Source organism: Mus caroli, unplaced genomic scaffold (genome assembly GCF_978045245.1).
Source record: "Mus caroli unplaced genomic scaffold, Mus_caroli_1 scaffold_14, whole genome shotgun sequence".
Lineage (NCBI taxonomy): Eukaryota > Metazoa > Chordata > Mammalia > Rodentia > Muridae > Mus > Mus caroli.
In genome coordinates this window covers 6,341,732-6,355,554 of record NW_028227269.1, presented here as the reverse complement: position 1 = coordinate 6,355,554, position 13,823 = coordinate 6,341,732, and the positions used below count along the sequence as shown (strand labels likewise).

Genomic DNA, 13,823 nt, shown 5'->3' with positions numbered 1-13,823 from the left:
GACAGAGACCCATTCAATTCTCCACAGCTGTCATTCTGTGAGAGGATGACAGCGAGGACAGCTAAGGCAGCCTACCTGCCTCTGAGGCCCAGTTGTCTGCAGAGAGAGCTTGAGACAGGGGCAGGGATGCCATGCATACAAGAAGACCTGAGAGCAGGGCCTGAGAGTGAGATTCCTTATGTGAAGAAGCTGTGGGGAGCAGGTCTTTCCAGCTCATAGAGTGTGATGCACTGCTGAGGGACTACCCAGGCTGTCAGAAATGGAAGACAAGATGCATATCACTGTGGTCTCCCTTCCCCCAGCCTGGAACCTGCCTGCTCAAGGGTGGAGCTACCGGCTCATTCGTCCTGCCACGCCCACTGCTGGAACCTGCCCTTGCTGCCTGGAGTCACACACGTGTTCGTCCTGCTACTGGACCCTGAGTTACTTGGCGGGAAATTGGGTTCCCTCCCCCTTCCTTTATAAACTGAGTGTCTGGAAATATTAAATTGAGTCTTGATCAGAATGTTGTCTTGACTCCATTGTTTCTTCCACCCCGTCTAGATTCCTCTTTGCAGGGAACTGCCATTCTCAGTGAACCGTTCGTGTTGTGGACGGCGGGCGGGCCGCAACAGTTGGCGCCAGAACTGGGACCTGAAGAATGGCAGAGGGATGTTAAGAGAAACGACTGCTGTGTGGAGCTCCACAAGAAAGGAAAGAATCTTCGTATCGGAGGAGCATCGGAGCAATGGACAGGTACACATGCTAGCGCTAGCCTAAAAAATTTCAGTTTTGTAAAGTGTTGCTGAGGATGCGGTAGGATACGAACAAGTTTGAAGCAGTGCTGACCCAACACTGTTTCTGCTTGGGGTCAGCAGTTTCGTTAATCGGAACTAGATACGGAGACAGGCGGTGTGCCGCAGTTTTTTAGAAAACTGCTTAGGTGGAAGAAAGAAGGGTTCAAAATCATGGATCAGGCGATTGTGTTTAGTTTTCAGGAGTTGCTTAAGGAAAAAGGAGTAAGCCTTGAAGTACAATTAGTAAGAAATTTTTTAGATAAGATAGATAGCTGTTGTCCATGGTTCAAAGAAGAAGAAATGATAGATTGTGGAACCTGAGAAAAAGTTGGTGAGGCCCTGAAGCGAGTTAAAGTTTGAGATTAAGCTTCAGAGGCTGAGTCTCTTAAGATATTTCTAGTTTAGATAATGATAAATGTGGTTCCTATCCTAAATAGTAAAATTTAAGATAAGATATAAAGCAATGCCTCTTTATTAAAGCGTTAAAGCTTGCTTTAATAGGTATTCATAGGTATTAATTGATATCCAAACTTCGTAATATGATAGTAATGCTTCTAATATTGATTTTAACAGTGATAAATTGTTTTAAACATAGGTTTTGCTTTCCCAAAGTTGTAGGTATTATCCTAACCTTGCACAAAAACTTAAAAATTATGGTTAAAACTGCCATTGTTCCATTGACTGCAGCTTGCAGTTTGATTGCAAATTTAAGATTAATGCTCAGATTAAAAAGTATTTTACCTTTGAGTCAATACAGGGCTCTGGGCAGCCCCAGAGCGGCTTGTGGCCCTTTCTTTTGTTTTGCAAACAATGCCTAAAAAAGTTTTTCCCTGTGTTCAAGAAAATTTCTTTTTAACAGTGTTACAGATCTATTCAGATGTTTAAAATAATGCTTAAATTCAAAGATTTTTGCTTCTAGTAAACTGGTAATCACTAGAAAATTTTGCCTCTATGTATGGCTAATATAGCTTTACATTATGTAAGAAAAATGTTTATTGTTTCTGCTTCTTTACAAGAAGCCAAAAGTTTTAATCTTTCAGTATATATTGTTTCCTAAGTGGAAAGTATTTTATTAACTAATGCTTCTCAAGGGAAGTTTACCTTAAATCCTTGCTCTCACCCAAAAGATTCAGAGACAGTATCCTTTTATTATTTGGTGTTTTGATTTGCTGCAAAAGGTTTTACAAAAAATAAAGAAAGCTTTTATAATTGTTGTTAATTGGTAATTGAAAATTAGTTGTGCCCAAGACAATTCTTTGGCCAGAAAAAACATTATTGTAAAGTCATTTTTCTCATCCTCCCAGCCGATCGTTAGCCCACGTGGGCCCAACTAGCTGCTGTGGAGCGGAGTCTTAAGACACACAGTTGCCCCTATTCCAGCACAAATAATCTGGTTGTGTGCTGTAGATGGTGTTTTAAAATGCTGAACAATCAAACCTTAATTTATATTGATAGTCAATGCTATATCTCTGAGCTCATAATTACTTAAAATTGTTCGTCCCTCAAATACTATTAATTCTCAAATTTACAATTGCTTATACATATTTCTAGTTAATAGATAAATAAATTATACACATGTGACTCTTAATAACTTTTCTAGCCTTCTAGTTACAACCGTTCCTTAAGAAAAATAATTGAAAGTGCAATTAGTCACTGCCCCTTTACAGCCAAATATTTAAAATGTTTTGTCCAAAAAGTTATTAATTCAAAAGGTTAGATATTGTAAAATTTTAAACTTTAACCTCTTAAAAGACAAAAGAAAGAAATTGTATCCCCATATATACTATTTAGTGCATTTCCATGCACACTATTTAAAACATACCTTTATTTTCAAAATTTGAGATTAAAATGTCAAATTTAATAAATGCTTTTTAGTATCTTAAAAGGGTCTACTTATTGGCTTATAGATTGATCCTAAAACAGCTACCTTATTAAGAAAGGGAAAAACAGGTTCTCTCCACAGAACTCTACAGAAGCATATTGGTAATTCGTGTGCTGAGCTGACAGGTAAGTTAACTCAGTGTCCTAATTAAAAGGACTAAAAGATTAAATTCATGTTTTAGATCCATCCTTGCTTGTCATTTTTCCAGTTTAGACTAGCTTCTAGCCTTTTAACTTTATGGCAATAGTACATCAGAGACTGTATATTCAAACTTAGTAAAATTAGTCATTTAATAGAGTCATAATGATTTTTCACTCTTCTTCAGTGTGACCAGCCATTCTAACTCAATCTTAGACTGGTCTAATATTCAGTTCAATTATTAGAGATTCCTATATTCTAAATTACCTAGCAAAGTTAATTCAGAGCATATTCCCCAAAGTCACCAAAGGCTCACCTTGCCTTTACCTTATTTGTCCTAAACTTTTTGCAAACTGACATTAAAGGTCAGTCTGCAGCGGAACACCACTGGCACCCAGTTACTTCTAATTCTTATGCATTGGTAAAATGGAAGGACGCCCTGACTAATAAATGGAAGGGTCCAGATCCAGTTCTAATCTGGGGAAGAGGCTCGGTTTGTGTTTTTTCACGAGATGAAGATGAAGCACGGTGGCTACCAGAGAGATTAATTCGTCAGGTAAACACAGATTCTGTCTCTCCTCGTAAGTATCATTCTAAAGACTAAAATTCCTCTTGAGCTGGGAGTGGAAGCTCTCAAAAAACACTGTTTCCTCTGAGCCAATTCCCCTACAGGAGGCCGGAGACTAGCTTTAGCTTTACAATTTGCATCTAAATAAAGTACCTTGACTTCTCCAAACAGAAAATTTACATTGCTACACTCTCATTGTTTAGTATTCTTCCTTCTCTCAAGCAGGTCAATCTACATTCTCCGGTTCTCTGCCCCGCCCCTACGAGCAAACAGGTGGTTCTGCTAATCTCCCTTCCAGGGACATCCCAGCATGTGGCTTTTCAGTCTAAGATAAGATTTAGATTTAACAGGAGAGCTAGGGAAGTAGAAATTTCATATATATTTACAAAGATTAGTTCTTATTTTGATAGATATAGGCTTAGTCCCTTAGCTAGCCTCTGGCTTTTCACCCTTGCTGTTACTGCAAGGTGTCCTTAGTTCCTCAGGCTACTGGGAATAACAGAGATGAAGAGGAAAGACTTTCAGCTCCTAGTTTAACCAAAATTAATGGTGTTAATACTGACATAATTCTTGTCTAGGCCTTGCTAAATCTGAGGTTGACAAGTCTCATATAGAGACCTCGCAATAACTCAGAATTGCGATACTGATTCATAATCATATGAATACAGTATGGGTACCGCTTGGCGCAGGAGATTACTGCGGAGGGAAGGTCCAGTTTGACCGTTTCTGAGTTCCCTGTGCGACACACCTGATTTGACGGAGGTTGGTATCCGATTCCAGCTAAAAACCAAAAATACTTAAGGCTCTGCCTCCCCTCCCCAAAAGATACCAAGAGCCACAGATGTGAGTCGTTACAATGCTCACGGGAGGAATCAGGCTAATGTCCACCCAAGTCAAGGTTAAAGGCCCACTCATCTACGGATGAGAAAATCATTTGATCACCTCTGTTAAGCATTGCCTATTTAAACTTAATTAATAGGGGGGAGAGAGATTGGAGACCTTGCTGTTGTAAGAGCAGGCCCTTCACTGCCTCCCACCCAAAAAAAAATAAAAAAGCCAATTGGCCTTGTACTAAAGAGCTGGTCTTAATCTCTTCTCACTGTTCCCCTGCCTGTCACCCAAAATTGTGGATAATTATCAGTTCAGTGTTATTCTAAAATCGTTTAGCTAAACTCAGCCAGGGTTCCAACGCCCTACTTAAAAGGCAAACAGGTAGCTACCTATTCAGCACTAATTAGCATTATAAAGTCAGAGCCTACAGCCCAGTGCTGCTATTCAGTCAGTGCTTTTAAGACAGTCTCAGCCAGATACAGTTTACCATTAAAATAGTTAAGGAATCCCACAGAAATAGGTTTTTTCTTTAGCCCTAGGAACTCAGGCAAAATTATTGAACATAGATAATTTTTCTGCCACAGGCCACCTCCTTTTTTTTTATTTTTGTTTTGTTATCTAATGGGGGGAAATGTGGCCTCCCTTCCCCCAGCCTGGAACCTGCCTGCTCAAGGGTGGAGCTACCGGCTCATTCGTCCTGCCACGCCCACTGCTGGAACCTGCCCTTGCTGCCTGGAGTCACACACGTGTTCGTCCTGCTACTGGACCCTGAGTTACTTGGCGGGAAATTGGGTTCCCTCCCCCTTCCTTTATAAACTGAGTGTCTGGAAATATTAAATTGAGTCTTGATCAGAATGTTGTCTTGACTCCATTGTTTCTTCCACCCCGTCTAGATTCCTCTCTTTGCAGGGAACTGCCATTCTCAGTGAACCGTTCGTGTTGTGGACCGCGGGCGGGCCGCAACATATCACCAGGGTGAACTAGCATATTCTACCTCCACCCACCAGCTCTTGTCTCCAGTATCTACACTGGTGCCTCAGACCAACCACCTCCTAGGGCACAGAGGGGACCTTGTGGCCTCTTGCTATCAATGTCATCCTCTCTTACCTCAGCAAATGTTACTTCCAGCTCTTGTCTCTGTAAAGTAGCCCAAATCCCTTCCCCCCCCCCCACTTTGCCACGCACTCCGGTCGAGTCAGTTTGACAAGCTGAGAGGCTTAAAAGCTACTCTCGAGGCAAAAGAGTTTCACAGAAACTCTCTCCTGGAGTCTGGCGTTCTCTCTAACCCATACATTAATTTTCCATTCCTGCGTTAGTCTAGTGTATGGATCCACATGCTCTCTTTTTAGTATTATCCTATTATAAGTGCCTTTTAAGATTGAATTCTGACATAGCTAAAGCCTTAGTGTTCCAACAGTCCTAGAACGTCCTTGAGCAAGACCATGGGCTTGAAATTCAGTAAGAACGTAAAAGCTAAATCACTCCCTTACACAGGAATTTACCATTGCTAAGGAAGAAGGAAGTTTCAGACCGAAGGAGAAACCAGAATAGATACTTAGAACTATAGCAGACTTACACCCATACACACGTATTTACAATGGCCTAAGGGGAAGGTGGACTATACAATGGACTAAAATAGGAACTATGGCAAGGGCACGAAGCCCTTGACCCTGGCTTCCAAGATTAAGTGAATCTTGGGTGGAACCCTTGTTGAGCCCAGTTGTTAACAATGAATTCTATCCCAGGTGGTTCCTTAGACCTTCTGTGTTTGCATTCCTCTGTTCTGTGTAAGAGTCATTAAGCATTCAGTAACCTCTTTGTACCTTTCGAGTGTGTCACCCAACTTCCTTATTGTCTTCTGTATAAAAAGTCTGATGCTCGATTTGACAAAATACATTCAGATACCACACAACCTCTCCTGTGTGCATCTGTCTGTCAATTCATCCGACGCTTTGCCCACCTAAGACTAGAGACCCGTTCCACACAGACAAAGGGGCCCAGAGGGTCTGCAGCACCCCTTGAAATTTCCCAGAGTCCTTATGTGTTTCCTTTGGGGGTAGCAGAATGGCTCTTAGACCAGTCAGGAAGCTTCCAGTTAAATTCATCCATGACTGAGTCCTGCCTGCGTCTCCATAGTGATGTAAGCTTTGGAGCCAGTGTTGTCTCTATTTGAGCTCCTATGTTTGCTCTGGGGTCTCTTCCTGTCATTCAGGAAATGGGAGCAAAGTTAAACGAGTCTCTGACACAGTCCTGAGTTCACCAGCTTGGACTGTATTACCATGACTCTGGTGTTAAAGGCTCCCAGGCCTTCTTCCCAATTCTTCATCTGCACAGAGGAACATCAAGATGCCTCTTGATCCCACCCTATGTAAAGTTCCATGGTATATGAGATCCAACTTTCAATAGCTTGGGACCTATGGACAGAGATACAGCAAAGTCCTCCTACACCAACAGTTCCAACACCTTTGAGAGTTGAATGATCAATTCACAAGGGTCACCTAAGATCATCAGAAAACACAGAGATTTATGTTATAACTCATAACAGTAGCGAAATTACAGTTATAAAGTAGCAACAAAATAATTTTATGGTTGGTGGTCAACACATGAAGAACTATAATAATCTTGTTACAGCAGTAAGAAAATTTAGAACCAGTGACCTATCAACAGCTTTTGAGTGCAAAACTTAGCACAAGGTGGGTAAGGAAGTAACACTCATGATGTAACTTTCAAGTGTCAGATGTTGAATGGATTGGTTTAAACCTAACCTACATCTTGAATTCATGCAGCCCATTTGTGAGCTGCAATGCATGTCCCCATTGCATGGGCGAGAAAACATAAAGTCAAGACTCTGAACAAATTTCCCAACGTCACACAGCTAGCTTTCATCAGGATCAAGCTTCAAATCCCTGTACAGGTGACTCTTCCTACTAAAGTGGTTGTCACTCTGTAATGTCAACATGAAACTGAGACTAGAGGAGAGGAAGCATTTGGGACTGAGATGACCAGAGAAGTATTATTAGACCATGGGGTTCCTAATCCCAGAACATATCTCTATAAAACAACCTCTACACTAAAGGCTCAGGGAACGTCACAGAAAATAGGGTGGGAAAATTGTGAGGGCCAGAGGAGTAGAGCACCTGCTATGACATAGTGTCTTCTGTATGTGTTGGAGAAGGTACCATGAAATGACAACAGTGTCTGCCTACACAAGACCTAAAAATGATAACACTGATTGACATGCTTACATTGATAAAACCTCACAAGGCCCTACACCAGATGAATTAATGACTGCTGAGAGGAGGAGTCTGCTCCAGGGACCAGTCAATCCCCTGATAGGTGATATAACACATATGCATATACACAACATTAAATGAATGCAGCATGCTGCCTTTCTAAATTTATCAGTATGTGTGTATGTGTGTGTTTGTGTGTATATAAAACAACAAAAATTAAAGAATAAAAGACCATTTTTACCAAAGATAAGACTAGTTCTGGGATGAAAACATGAGCTAGATGATACCCAAGGATGGCAAAAGAGAAAGTGCCAGGAGACAAAACAAGCTAGATATAGACATGGGGCTGAAATGACCCGGCATATATTGGGTGGCCATAACAAGGCCTCTGGATGGAAGGGCTTGCCAGCACATACAGATAGACTCTATTTTGGGGGCAGTCTACGGAGCCTTGAAGACCTTTGTGCAAAGGAACAACATTCTTGAACCACCCTCCTTAGAAAAATAACTTAAGTGGGATTTTCTGGATGCACCTATTAACGAAGACTAGAAGAAAAAATGCTGTTTAAGCTGACTGCCTGACTGCCGCTGGCATACCAAAGAAAGAGCAGAGCTTTAAAATGGATTTCAAGGTTATGAACAGACAGTGGTTTTGTTTTTGTTTTGCAAATCTAAGTCGAATTTCTTTACGATAGGCTTTTCCAAATGTCACAAAAGCAATTCAATGTTAGCCATCAATTATACAATTATATACGCGGGAAAGCAACTTCCCCCTGCCTGGGTATCTGAAACCATCGTCCTGGGTTCAAGAACTGAGGACCAGGGGTGCTGACTGTCCCGACTCCCCTAACAAGGCAGATCTCTACTTATGAGACTCAGGCTTCTGCCACTGGATCTATTTTAATAGCATAATGAGGGCTGTGCAGCACAGCCGTCCAACCAACCCTGAGAGCGCACCCCTAAGTGTCTCAAGATGTCCAAAGAACATCAAAGGGAAGGAGAATTATCCTCTAGCTATACCATAGGAGACAAACCCTGATATCCCACTGTTGGAAATAAAAACCCAGGACGGCTCCCACAGTGCCAGTAAAAAATATGGACTCAGAAGATTAACTAGTTCCAACGCTCTAGCCATTAGCCAACCCTAGCCTGGTATTATACGTCGAAAGGGATGCTTTTATTAGTCCTGCCTGCCAAATTTCCCATGAGGCCTGAGGAAGGAGTCCCCTTGCTCAGATCCTTGTGTTAAAATCTTCTAGTTCCTCTTTAAGTAAAGCCAACCTGAGGAATCAGAGGAAAATGAAGAGCCTCCTCTCTGCCAAGATGTTTAACCCTTTGTGACTCCCATGTTGCCCCTCCTGATTCCCCAGGATAAGCACATTGGGTTGGCTCTTACAGTTCCTCAAAGCACTTCCACACCCAGAAGTTCCTTATATCCCTGCCTTGTCCCCGTATGGATTTAATGATAAGGAAGCCAAGCAGCTCTGGCTTCAGCTGGAAATGGCTCCAACTGTCCCAGATTTAGATAGAGAAACAAAAGAGTCAGAGGGGAGGGACACTATCTGCCATACCTACTGGAGCTATCCAGGTTCTGTACAAGTACAATTCCAGTTTCTTCCCCTTCTCCACCAATGCTGAGAATCCCAAAGACTCAGTGAGGTTCCCTGTGTTGGCCTCACATAGTCAGCAAGTCTTCTGAATAGTCACTGTGCACCAGGTTACCAAAACTATATATTTGGGAAAACATGGACAAGTCATGAGAAAAATTTATGTAGATGAATACTTATATTATTTAAAAGTAAATGGATCAACTAATAGTCTCCATTAATGAGAGTTCCCATCTCTCCTCCCAAAGCGCACATTTTTAAGTGCTTCTGAAGGTTCTCATATGCCATGCACATACCTATGTATACCTCAACCCTTTCCCTCTACAACTGAATGCATCTACCTCTGCTCTGTCAATACAACTGGGAGTGAGGCAGCAAAAGGCCAAGGGAGCCAATGTTGTGTTATCTTACATGAAATCCTCATAGTGGCAAGACCTGTAGGTTCCTTCTTTCAAATGTCTCCTCTCAACCTCACCTCCCCACTCTCTGCCTGCCTTGCTGAAGTGCCCCATCCCCATCTCATCTTTTGCCTACATCATACACGCTTGCGCTCTTCAATAAATCTTCTATGAATTCCAGAAGAGGGCTGACTTGTCCATCTTAATATCTGTAATGATAAGAAGTTAAGAGGAGATGCCCCACTGCTCCACAAATGTCAGAGAGATGGATGCATGCATGCATACCAAAAATATATACAAGTCTAAGCTGGAAATGTTCCTATTCAAGTGGCCCATGAATATAAAGCCTCGCTTAAGAGTCATCATATGTGACAGTGTGACAGTGACAGATGTGAACAGAGGAAACTCTTCACAGTTCTCCTATGGAAGATCCCAAATCCACCCATCCTACCAGCACAACCTACTAGATGCCAAGGCAGTTAAAAAGTGAGCATCCTTGTTAATGAAGGCATCTCTCTGACTAGAGGAGCACACCCCATCCCCAAGGACATAGTTCCCCATCCAGGCCCATCCAAAGTCAAGAGCACAGACCATTCCATCCAAAGACCATCACATACGTCAGGGAGCTGAGGTTTGGAAACTTGGGTTTCCTGATTCTCAGCCAGGGCTTCCTTGTCATATCAGGCTGCTGAGCCTAGAAGAGGTTTCTAGCATAAAAATCACCCATGGCCAGGGCCTGAGACTTGCAAGCATGAGGATATTATGAAGGCCACTATTACCAAGCATAAGCTTCCTGCTGAGGCCACTGAGTAGAGGAAATAATAAAGGAGATTGAAAGGCTCTCTGTATTTGACCCTCTGCGACCCCGTCATTTTTTCAGTAGAACCCGATAGGGATCAGTCACATCTGCTCTCAATAGCAAATGTAAAAAATGACCTGCAGATTTAAGGTCTGAAAAACATAAACTTGTGTTAAAAGACTGACAAAAAAAATTCCTGCTCTCGATAGGATGATGTCATTCAGCTACAGACCCGTTGCAATAACAATCGTCCGTCAGATTCCATGCCCAGGACCTGAGCTCTCCCCTCCTGGGACTCCCAGCAGCCTTTGTCCCACTGTGTGTCAGCTATGCAGTGGTCACATGGAAGTTCAGGGAGCCCCCCAGCCTGCATAATTAAGGTTGGGCTGCTAAACTTGCCTGTACCCTGAGCAGCAGAGAAGATCAACTTACTTCACTCTTCCTTTCAAACATTCAGAGAGCTGATGGGGGGGGGGAGCATATTCTAAGTAAACTCAGAACAAACTCAGGGAACTGGGGAATAGACCACAGCTGGCCAGGGGTCAAGAGGACTTTAAAAGTTAGGAAGCTCCTTGTTAGCCACGTGGATGAGGCCCTCCAGGCCACTTACTCTGCTGTGTGCAGAAGCCAGAGGTCTTCAGGCTGACCCGAGGGTCCATCTGCCTAGAGGAAGCAATGGTTGCCTCCCTCCTCTATATATAACCCTGCCTCCCCATCCCCATCCCTACCCCCACCCCCACCCCCATCTCCATCCCTACCCCCATCCCCATCCCCATCCCCATCCCCATCCCCTCTCTCAACTGGACTGTGCTGGGGTATTCCCAACTCAGATGGAACTCTGAAAGGGAAGCTTATAGTGCCCCAGACAGCATGAATCAACCACTGTGATCTCCATTATGCAAAGTCCCATGCCTATTATCCACAAGTATGAGAGCTCCCACCAAAGACATTGTCCTGCCCCAGGCACTGTCTGTAGAGTTCAGAACAACTCAGCTAAGGACTCAGTTTCTGGGAGCATACAAGCCAAGAGGAAATGTCTCCATGAACATTCCATTGCTCTAACAAAGGGCCTAATATAATCAACTTTAAAAGATGAAAGGCTCACTGTGCTGTAGGCTTTGATCCATGCCCAGTTGGCCTTGTTGCTTGGGACCTGTGGCAAGGAAGTGTGTCATGGTGATAGTATAGGTGGCAAAATCATATACTTCTAAGCAGAGATGTGTAAGAGAGAACCGGGTCAGTGTCCCAATATTCACTTCAAGGGGAATACCTCTTGTGATATAAAATCTTTCACGAGACCTTATCTTTTAAATTTCTGGAGACTAATCCTTTCTGAGTGGGCTTTGGGGACACATTTTAGATCCAAATAATTATAGTAGGAAATATTCTTTGACCTCACGGAGATGAGAGAGGGCTGAGGAAATGAAATTTGCCTTTTGTTGACTTCTGCCCACTGTGATGCTACTACACAGGGTCACAGCACGGCTCAGGGCTCAGACACAACCCACAAATGAAAAGGCCTGTGCTGTCATTTGATTTCTTCAAGATAGAGGAATTCATTAAGCATCTACTGTGTGCCATATACCAAACTGCTTACCTGTACATCTATCCCCTGTGTTCCAGGTCTATTTGACCCAGACACGATCACATGGAAAGCTCACAAGTCATCTCTTGGTGGGTGCGTTTGTTTCTGTTCCACCCATAACAACTCCCCCATGCTTCCCATGAAGGGCAAGAGGCTGGGCTACACAGGCAACAGAGCAAATAGTCTGATCCCTCCCTGTCATAGAAGTGCCCTCTATCTGGCAAGATTGGCAGCTGGACTCAGAAGGATGTGTTGGCCTAAGAGATTCTTACTGAATAGCACATAAGTAGTTCATTTACCTTTGGAACATAGTTCGAGCTGTCAGGTCTTTGAATATGGATGCTGAGATGACTAGAACATAGCACCTATCCCTAGCTGCCTCGCCACTTGCTAAAAGGAGAGAAATCTATAAACAAACAAGTGTTCCACTGTGAGTATGTGTTGAAAGAGACATCTACACAGAGATTGCCAGAGCAACAAGCTGTGAGTAACTCTGTTTAAAGGCACAAGAAGCTCTTATAGGGACAGTGGCCTTTGCATTTATTCTCTAAGCTCCCTTTGGGTTCTAAGTGTCCAAGGAATCTAGACAGTATAAGTGCGGTACCCTACCCACAAGCCCCAAGCACCCTGTAGCAACAATGCAAACCAATCATAGAAAATAAGGTCAATTCCAGAAATGAATGGAAGGCATTACTAGAGGCATACATAGGGAAAGAACCAAAAACTGTGCACAGTGAAGGCACAATATGATTATTAAATTAGGCAAAGATAATCAATGAGAACCTTCTAGAAGAATCAACATGGGCTAGAATTCCAGGGTTGAGATTTGAATTATTAAAAGGCCTGGGGAAGCAGGGGCACATGAACAGGGATGATCCAGTCTGACTTTACAGGAGCAGGTCATGGCTGATGTGGAGAGCAGAGTTCCAGTCTCAGTTCCCCGGTCCAGAATAACTGGACTGCACGCTAAGAGCTACTCTGCCATTCTGAGTCCTTCCCAGTGCCAAGCTGCCTCCAGCAACAGATAGCTGAGCTCTGCCTGTGCCCTACGGAGAGCCCAGGAGCCATGGAGACGTCTCCAAATTTGGATTAAAAAAACAGCTACTCATTGCCTCCTCCACAGGACACATACCTTCCCTATAAGTCAGCAGAAACTCATCACTTAAGCCCTAAGAAAATAAACAGAGGGGTTCTGATTCCAAGGGACACTCAGGCTCCCAGAAGACTAGTGTGGGTCTTCCCTTCCAGGACACGCTGGGTTATAGAGACCTTCAGAGCTAGAGTTGCAGCCAAATCAGCAGCAAACTGCTGCCAATGATGGAGCAAAAGAATCATGCTCAGGGCTCTCTTGGGATGCACACATTAGGAATTAAGAGGTATGCGAATGGAAACCCAAGAGACAAGCCAGAGGACTTCACCCCTGCTGTGCCCCAAAGGCTCAAAACAGGAAACATTGCCCTCTGTCTCTCTTGGACCAACAGCTCCCCAACCAGACTCATGAGAATAAAGAGACAGCGGATCCCACCTACCTTGCTACTGCAATGTCCATGCCAGGTTTGGACATAACAGTTGCCCTCCCTAGCTTTTGGCAGGGTCTATATTGTAGGCAGAAACCCCAGTATTCTGTGGAGACAGAACTAAATTGGACCACAATGGACTAATGTATCTATCATAAGGTTGTACAGTTCCAGCAGACTCCCCAGAGCACAGATTGAGGGTTTGGGAGAAGGTGGTTGGATTCTGAAAAAGAAAAGCAAGGTGGCCAGGAGATGTCCCAGTGGGTAAGAGCAACCGTAGGCATAAGAACCTGCATCCAAATCCTCAGAGCCTACACTGTCTTCCTACGGGGACAGAACGTTAGCAGCAGGTGTGGTTGCTAAATATTAAGTATGGTTCAAGTAGGCAGCTGATGATGAGGGGATATCAGTCAATAAAGCACAGGCCCTGTCTTCAAACCGCTCTAAATTATCCAAAGAAAAGAGGAAGGTTCTGTTGGCTCAATAATT

At 43.3% G+C, this 13,823-nt stretch overlaps 1 long non-coding RNA gene across 1 annotated transcript in view; it reads right to left on the bottom strand.

Moving 5' to 3' along the window:
• Positions 1 to 13,823, bottom strand: part of LOC115032768 (uncharacterized) — a 197,910-nt gene that overhangs the window by 108,927 nt on the left and 75,160 nt on the right. The gene's annotated exons all lie outside the window — the stretch shown is intronic.